The sequence below is a fragment of the Fukomys damarensis genome, unplaced genomic scaffold, assembly GCF_012274545.1.
Source record: "Fukomys damarensis isolate Sample0158 unplaced genomic scaffold, DMR_v1.0_HiC HiC_scaffold_25, whole genome shotgun sequence".
Lineage (NCBI taxonomy): Eukaryota > Metazoa > Chordata > Mammalia > Rodentia > Bathyergidae > Fukomys > Fukomys damarensis.
This window is the reverse complement of record NW_022900937.1, coordinates 33,589,567-33,599,080: the sequence shown is the minus strand read 5'-3', so window position 1 is coordinate 33,599,080 and position 9,514 is coordinate 33,589,567. Positions and strand designations below refer to the sequence as shown.

Sequence of the window (9,514 nt, the reverse complement as noted above, 5' to 3'; positions counted from 1 at the left end):
GGGAACAGAACATTGTCTCCCTCCCATAGCACACACTGGGTTAATTAGGGATTCTGTGCCCTTTCCCTGTCAGGCCATACTGACTCTTTCACTTAAATCTGTAACAGATAATTCACTGTAATTAGCAGGGGCCTTTTGCTCTTCGAGCTACTGAGGGATCTCCTGGCCTACAGTCAGACTGGGAAGGTGGGCTGGGAGGTGGGGAAGTGAATGGCATTGAGGGTGGGTCTGTCGTGAGAAGGGTAAGATTTTCAAAGCAGATATTTTGAGAAGATTCTGGTTTCTGCAGCTGGAGACTCTTGGACCTCGCTACAGACTGGAGAGTTTGCAGCTTAGGATGCATGGTCTGGTCCCGAATCTAACAGGTCTTTTATCTCCTTGGGTCATAAATACTTCCTAAGAGATCAAGTACATCTCAAAAGAACCCACCCAGTCAACATGTCACCATTGACTTTGCCATCGCAATATCAAATCATACATGTTCATGTGTACATGTGTGTGTATATGTGTGTGCAGAATCAAATTATACATGTGAAGAACCTGGGGCTCCCGGATCACTTGGAAATGAGAAAGCACAACTTTGACCTTTAAGAACAATAGGACCTCTGGTGTTACCAATATTCAAGGTGAAGAGGTTGATTTAATAACAGCAATGATCCTTGGGTAGAGCAGATTCTTCTCTTGCTACCAAATGTCGTCAGAGGTACAGAGTGCCAGGATTGGGGTTACAGTCCCTGTGCACAGGCAGCTGCTACTTCTTGGGCTTCTCTAGAATGCTGAGGAACTGCCCTCGTGTCACCTCTCAGGACTTCTCCAGCCCCAGCTGACAGGCCAGGTTCTGTAAGCCTCGTATCTTCTCCATCAAAGTAGCCATCACGAGGTTCCCCAGTTCTTTTAACACTTCAGCGTCCTCACGTTCTATTCGAGCCATCCACTTGGGGGAGAACCAGTAATAGGACTTGTGAAGGAAGCTGCAAATTCAGCAACACCTGGCTGTTTTTCTGGCCAAAGATCTGGTGAGGCACAATCAAGTTTTTCAAAACTTAGCCAAGATGCTTCCAAACCTGTCCCCAGTCTGCACCTTCATTCACACCCTTGGACTTCCCTCTATGTATAATCAACTCAGTGCTTCTGTTCGGCTCTGAATGCACATTCTCTTGATCTTTTGAGGCATCATCTTGAATGTTCTTCCTCTTCTACCATTATTTGAACTTTCTCTAGGCTCACACTCAACAGCAAGCCCACCTCTCTGTATTTAAGAAGACTTTGTTTCCATTTTTTCATTTTCTCATGTTAATTCCATTCCTCTCTTTCCTTTCCCTTTCCCCTCCAGAGAGCATCACGTTTTACTGGTTGCCTTCCCATTGGATGGAGCTCTGCAGCAGCCATCACTGTATTTTTTATCACACCTGGTAAAGACCCTCAGGAGAGAGGACTCCAGAGCTGCTGCAGGAAGTGGTGAGGACGATGGGACGAGTGCAAAGTGAGGGGAGGAATCTGAGGGGATTCATGGCAATGTGTCTTTTGCTGTCATAATTTTTAAAATTAAACACTATATTGTATTCTTTGAACATATCATGTACATTTTGATGGTTCAATTAAAAGTCATGTGATTTCTGGGGCCTTTTTACATGTTCAGGTCAGTTTCTGAGAACAATGTGGTACCTTTTAAAAGTCACCCCTTCTATTTGCTGTGGGCGGTGGAATGGGGAGGCTGGGCTGACCTGGGCCCCGACCTCACAGCTCTTGGTCGGCTGAGCTCTTTTGCGAGCTCTGATGTGGTCCTTCATGTTCTTTCAAGGTTCTGAATTGAGAACCATTCTGTATTTGCCTAATGTCAGCTTAGGGCTCTCCTCCCCAGTTCTTCATGTCTTTTGCCAACAGGCTGATTACAACCTCCTATTTAAGGCTGCTCCCAAATAAGAAAACAATCCATTAGGCCTTTTTTCCTCTTCCTCTTTGAGAATTCAATATTAAATATGTTGGCCTGGGCTATTAATTGGTATATTTTCCCATTAAAGAAGGTCTCTCTCTCTCTCTCCTCTCTCTTTCTCTTTAATTATTAATTTAAAAAATTTACTAATGGGTTTTGAAGTTTACCAATTATATTTGCATTGAAGATAATTGTAAATTTCTTCTTTCAATATATTAATGTGGTAAATTATGATAATATTTTTAAATGGGAAACATTCTTGCCTTATGGGCATGGACCTTATTTAATATCTTTTAATATACTTCTCCGTTTAGTTTGACAGAGTTTTTTTTTTTTACCCTTTTCACAAGACTGACTTGTATTTTCCTTTTCTCATATTTTTCCCTCTTTTCATTATCTGGTTGTCTGAAATAATTTGCATCGCGGTGGTTTGTGCTTTCTGCTCTTGAGCGTGTGGGTGTGCTTTGTATGCCTGAGGAGGGGAGGGGACAGGCACACGGTGTCCTCCGTGGCTGTCATCTGTTCAAAGGTCTAGGACTGCGGGACCCTGGCAGCCCTGCTACCATCCACAGGGGCCCCTAGAGTTAAATCCAACCACACAGAGCAGATGTGGGATGGTGTCACAGGGACTCTGGCGTGGGGGTGGGGTTAGCCCGGCTGACACTGGGGATCTGGGAGCCAAGGGCTCCCCCTGGCTGTGTGTCCCTCTCTTAGGTGCTCTGTGACTCATGGACCCCACCACCTGGTGTGAGCTCCAGCCTCTGCAGCTTTGGGCTGGGTGTGTACTGAGCCCCTACGGGGAGAGGAGTGTGTGCTTGGGTGTGCATTCTGGCTGCTGGCTGCCCCCTTCCCAGGTCTCCGCCAGAGCAGACCTGGCTCAAGTTCTACCCAAGACTGGCATCAGGATGCCCAGGATTTTCATTTCCACCTCCACCAGCAGCATTTCTGTATCATTCCCAAAGGGCCCTTGCTTCTTCCAGCTGGGCCAGATTATGGGCTTGCTGGACCACCAGGACTCCTCTGCCTGCAGGGCTCTCCCCAGCTGAAGGAGGTGTGTACACAGGCCTGTCGGTGTAGCACTGTGAGGGTGTGCATGTGTGAGTTTGTGAGTGTGTGCACACACTAGTGTGTGCATATGTGTGAGTGCAAATGTGTGCGTGTGGGGGCATGGTCATTTATGCACATACATGTGCATGCAAGTGTAAGCATACATGTGTGCAAATATATGTGCAACTGTGCGCCTGGTGAAAGTATAGGGCGTGTGTAGGCATGGGTATGTGCATGAGAGGGGTGAGCCTGAGCCTGAGCGTGTGCACAAGAATATGTATGCATTCTTGCACATGTTTATGTGTGCACTGGTGAGTGTACTTCTGTGTACACATGTGTGTGAGCATTCTTACATGTGTGAGTGGGCACACCTATGCACATGTCTACATCTGTGTGTAACGCATGCATGGGCATCCTCGTGTGTGCACAAATGAGTGCACATCTATGTGTCTCTGTGCTCAGGAGTATTCTTACCTGTGCATGCGTGAGTATAAATTGGTGTGCATTGCCACAAATGTGTGCACACATGAGTATATATCTGTGTCACATGCATGCATATTATCATGGATGCAGGTCTGTGCATGTGACTACATGCATCCATGTGTGTGCATGAGCATTATCATGCATGCATGTGAGTTTGTATATATCAGTTTGCATGTGTGTGAGTGTGTGGCTTTGTGAGTGTACTTATTCTGAGTGTGTATCTCCTGTGTGTGTGGGCACAGTTGTAGGAAGTGAATGTGATGTGTCTGGCAGTGTTAGGGCAGTCTGTCCCTCACTGAGCCCTCTCCGTCCTGCTTATTGTTCAGGCCACTGACCTCCTGGACCTTTTGGGTCACCCTGTGTTCCAGGAGCCACCTCCTCTTCTCAAAGTTTCCAGGCTGGCTATGCCACTCTGTCCTGCAGCCTCTGCTCTCTGGCTGCATGGGACTTGAAATCCTCTCCATTTCTTGAAGATCAGATTCAATGCCTATTTCCCCTCCTGTCTCCAGCTGGCATGCATGGTTCCTCCTCTTTCTCCTTGGCTGATCTGCCTTGAATTATACATGTGTGCAGCAGCGGGCTCCTTTGGGATGAGGAGCAGAGCTTATTTACATTTTCCCCAATCACTCTCTCCACCCAGGACCTAGGCCAGTGTCTACCGTGAAGAATAATTATTTATGAATGTTGGATATAAACTGCTTCTCTTTATTTGTATGTTTAGTGAGATTGCTCAACTCAGGCAGAAGCTTTAGCATCTTCGGGTGAGAAACTGGGCTTCCTACTTTTTGCCTGAGGCTGAAATAACAGGCTCGCTTTCATCACCTGCCTTTTTGTTTCCCCACCTTGATCTGTATTCCCCACCCCTCCACCTCTGCTGCTTAGACAGGGGTATCAGAACCCTGTGAAGCCTCCTAGGCTCTAAGCACTACACACAAGGTGGTCTGCACTCAGGGGCAGACTTCACCATGCCACAGACTGGCTTTTCCTGACACCAGAGCTGAGCTGATTTGCACTGCATTCAGATGCGCATCACGGCTTTCTGGAGAATGTCAGGGTCTTGAGAAGTGATTCCTCAACCTCTATGCCTGAATTATCCCAAGGGGGGCTGCCAGTGTTCACAACAAAGTTAATTGCAATGTGTGGTAATCACACACATATTTAATGCTATGCCACACTGTGAGTCTAAGATGAACATTTGGGGAAATGAGTTGGAGAGCCATCAGTTCCAGCAACGAGGGAGTCCCTTGGCCATTAGCATGTGAGAAGACAGACTGAGACCTGGGGCCACTCCTGGCATAAAGTATAAAGGCACGATTTATTCCAGTTAATTTTTTTTATCCTGGACCTCCTTCTTATGTTAAAGTTTCAGAGAGAGAGAGAGAGAGAGAGAGAGCATTTACACATTGCTTTTATAAAAAAACCAAAACATATTATAGACTCTTTTATCTTACCAGTGTGAAGTATTTGGATTTGTAAGACAGATCTGAGTGACCTGCCTTCCCATTTTGAACAGGTCAGCCACAGATTCAACAGACCTCTCCTCACATTACACTGCAACGATGCCCTTTAAATTACTTAGTCTAATCCTGCACAGCTCAGCTGGGAACAGAACCACTGCTGGGGTTGTTACTAAGTGGCATGAATCAAGATGATTTCTTTTTGCTTCCTCTGGGTAAAGACTCAGGATAAGAACTGTCCCATGGGCAAGGGAACCTGGTGGGAAGTCGCTGGACTGAAGTGGTTCAGTGGCCTCCACTCTCCTCTTTCTGAGCATAGTTTTACATTTCACATGCACCTCGTGGGCAAGTGGCACCCTTGTTGTCTGCTTCACCCACCACAGACCCATAGAAGAACATTTCTCGGTCCTAAGAAAGCTATCCAGTGGGGTAATGGCATTCTTCAAGTGTCTGATCTATTTAAGGTTCTGAAATGAGGTCAGCAGGGAAAGATTTAAAGATAATGGGCTTTGGCATCTGTCCCCAGGAGGATCTTAGCACAGGAGTTCAAGACAGAAAATATACAGGATTCTTTTTTAACCACAGAGGTCACACAGGGGGATTTTAAATTGAAGATAATAGAGAGGAGCTAAATTTTAGAATTACACTCCAACACCAAATGAACACAAGGAGGAAACAAAACTGGGAAACATTTACTGCCAGCCATGAAACATTGGCCCACAGTTGCCCACCTGGAAGGGGATGATGGAGACTTGGAGTGGAACCTGGTGCTTCTCTGCAGGGCACTACTGAGGCTGCCCATTCTGCCCTGAAGGAATGCCAGGAAAAAAAAGGACTCAGAGAAGCCCTGGAACTTCACCACATTGCCCCCTTCCTGTTGCAGGGGTGTGTAGAAAGTGTGTGTGTTCAGGGTTGGTGTGAACAGAGAAGAGATGAGGGTGGCTGTGAACCTGGCTCTCACATCCTCATGGGAAAGAAGCACTGGAGTCCTAGAAGGATGAGCAGAAGTGCTTGCAACTACAAACACTGCAGAAGCAGGGCAAAGAGAATCCTAGGAGTTGAGAGCGGGGAGGAAGAGGGAACTCTGGGAAAGCTAGAAAGGAATATGGACAATGAAAGCCCTTCCCCATCACCAGCAACAGAACCACAGGTGGTAGACAATGTTGTATCTTTGCTAGTAAAGAACACGGGGTATTTTACTCATCCAACATGAGGGCAATGTCCAGACATGTACACACGCATATGTCCTCAATCAAAGAAAGAAAAAGAACTACTAAAGGATGTACTCCAGAAGAAGAAAAACAAACCTAGGCAGAAGAAGTGGTAGGGAGAGGCCAGGCAATAAAGAAATAAGCAAATCATGTTGGTATAAAAAAATAATCATATTTTTTCATAATTTTAAAGGCTGATGGATTGAAAATACTTAATAGTAATAGCATGGAATTTAAGAGGGGGAATTTCCAGGAAAATAATGGAAAATAAGATTTTTATTTGGAGGAGTTGTATGAAAATTGACTAACTTTGTATTTTGTTAGAAAAATACAAAAGTGATGCAAGTTTTTAAAAAAAGCAGTAGTGTAAATAATCAAATGGAGTATATGACTTCTATACATGTAGAAGAAAAATAGTGATTAAAATTACTTAATGAACAACAGGAAAGTTGAACTAACATTAAATAATAAAACAACACAGAATAAGGTGATAGAAATGCATCAGCAATCCCAATAACTGAAAACAGATAAACACTCGATATTGAAAACAACCCTGCTATGTGCAACTCATGAGATACCACTTAAGACACAGTTGCATTGAAAAGTTGAGGATAAAATCACAGAAACATGTATACAAGAAAAATATTAACAGAAATAAAATCAGTGTATTTTGATATAGGATTAAATATATTTTAAGGAAATATTATGGATAAAGTGGATGCTCAATGAAGTAATCTACCAGTAACTTGTTCTAAATACAAACTTGTATGTACTTCACTTTGTAGCCTCTCAAGATGCATGACAAGATTCAGCAGAATTACAAGCAGAAATCGAAAAATCAGTAGTCACCGTGGAAGCCCCTGCTGAGTGTTGCTCAGAAACTGATAGATGAGGTCGACAAGAAGCTGGTAAAGTTATAAATTATTTAAGTGATAAATTTCATCTTGATTGCACACCCACAAATGCAATAAATGCAAAAGGCACTCTTTCCTCAATAAACAGAGGATTTAAAATATTATTTATGAATTGAGTTAAACATGAACTCTTAATAGAGCTCAGTAATTTATGTAATGGTAAAGCAAAACCAGAGTCAAAGGTGAAAAACTACTTTTGTCACTCAAAGTCATGCATTTGGTAATCAAACTTACATTCATTTAAACATTGTAATCTTCCTAACATGATCTCACACATGTATATAACATGTGTGTAAGTGTGTGAGTACATAGGTGTGTCTGAAGACTACCTGTGAGTAGGGTGTGGTGGCACACACCTGTAATGCCAGCACTTGAGAGGCTGAGGCAGGAGGATTGCCATGAGTTAGTTCAAGGCCACCTGGGTTACACAGTGAGTTCAAGGCCAGCCTGAACTCTGTAGCAAGACCCTGCCTCAAAAAACCCCAAAACACCAGCCAACCAAACCACCCTATAAACAAACAATCCAAAAGGCATAGAGGATAATTACCAACAGCTGTAGATTAGCACTTTCGGTATGGTGAAATTTATTTATTTTTATTCTTCACGATACCTTTATTTAGTTGTTGTCTTTCCATCAAGCACAGTAGAAATCTATTATAGATACTATATACAGAGATCTGTATTAGCCGGGTGTGGTGGTGCCCGCCTGTAATCCCACCTCTAGGAAGCCTGAGGCAGGAGGATTGCTGAGAGTCTGAGGCCAGCCAGGGCTACATAGTGAGTTCAAAGCCAGCCTGAACTACAAAATGAGACCTTGTCTCAAAAAAATCAAAACCAAAACCAAGAAAGAGATCTGTATTTACTTATTTATATTACATTAATTTAGATTTATACCTATAATATATAATATAAATTTTTCATTGTGAAAATAATTCTAAACCACATGAGTTTTAAAGCTGAGTTGCATGAAGAAGTGACATGTTTTGTATTAAAAAACAGTGAAAACTCTAAAAACAAATAGCCAAGGGATGTTCTTTGTCTCAAATACACACTTTAAAAAGTAAGTAATGAATAAAGTCTTACAGAATAATGTAAATAATTGAATTGAATAATTCCAAATAAAGTGTAAGAAAGAATATAAATAGAAAAACAAAATTAATAAAGTAGAAGACAAAAGGGACACTAGAGATGGCTTTAATGAGTTCTTCCAAAAATTAAAATGAACTATTGATTTAAGTGGTAAGTGAAAATGAATAAACTCATATTAGAGGCACACAAACACACACCAGCTGTGACTACGAATTCCACAGACATTTAAGAAAGAGAGCCAGGAGGCAGCTCTTGCTTTGGATGGCTCCCCTAGCCACAGCTGTCCCTAAAGTCCCCACAGGCACACCGTAAGATACTTCTTAACCTTAACAGGCTGTGGGACAGTGGCTTCCTTCGCCTCCTCGCCTAGGCCAAGGACGTTCTGGTTGTCTTCGGGTGGGTCCCTGTGCGCAGCTGTCCTGATGGTCAGGAGGCACAGCTGTGGTGCCAGGTCCCTGCGCCATGGCCCGTTGGTGAAGCGAGGACCAGAGGCATCGAGAAGCAGATTGGTGTGTATCTCCCAGGGTCGTGGCAGGAGATCCCGTCTAGCTTCATGAATGCAGTCCCAAGAGGTACCTCGAACATGCATCTTTGAAGGATTGATTTGTGGCCTGTCAGCATCCAACTGGCTAATTTAATTTGATCAAAAATCACATGGAATTGTGAGCAAAGCCACTTTCTCTGTGCAGGGAGGAAGGGTAGATGTGGTCAGTGTTTCAGAATGAATTCTCCCCCCCTCCTTGTGGCAGGAGAAGGGAGGGAGGCAGATGACACTGTCCCCTGTAGTTCTGTAGAAGTCACGGTCACTTAGAAGGTTCCTAAAAGGACAGCTGTCTTGGTCTCAATCGATTGGCTGAGTTGTTTATCTGTAGAAAAATCAGAATTAAGAAAAGGCTGGCCCTACTCAAGCTAAAGGTCAGTTGCTAATTTCTAAGTTTGTTTTCCAAATAGACTTAGCATTTTTTAAAAAAAATATGATGTTTTTGCCTTACCGCCCCCCCCCCGCCCCAAATCTCTGAACGGAACAGCAGGAAAGCACTGTTCTAATCTTCTGGTCCCTGTGTAGCCAAAACTCCAAAAGAAATTCGCAGGGCTGTATCAGCAGGCAGGTGAGTTTATGGCTGCTTTGATTCTGCTCTGATCTCTACTATTTATTCTTTGTTCTTTTAGAGATTTTTTAAAAAGTTTAAAAACATCAATAGTAACACAAATTCAATTTGACTAAAAGTTGCCCCATCCCCAGACATGCCCGTTGTCCCCTTCTTTCAAGGCAAGGCTGGTTTCTGTGACATCAGTCCCAGAGCTGGAGAGCATTTTTGCAAATGAGCCCGTGTCCTTTCCAAGGCAAAAAAAAAAAAAAAAACCCCCTGCAAAAAGGAA

At 43.5% G+C, this 9,514-nt stretch overlaps 1 pseudogene; it reads right to left on the bottom strand.

The window, feature by feature from the left end:
- Positions 1 to 751: 751 nt before the first annotated feature.
- LOC117283353 lies at positions 752 to 1,790 on the bottom strand (annotated as a pseudogene).
- Between the last annotated feature and the right edge of the window lie 7,724 nt (positions 1,791 to 9,514).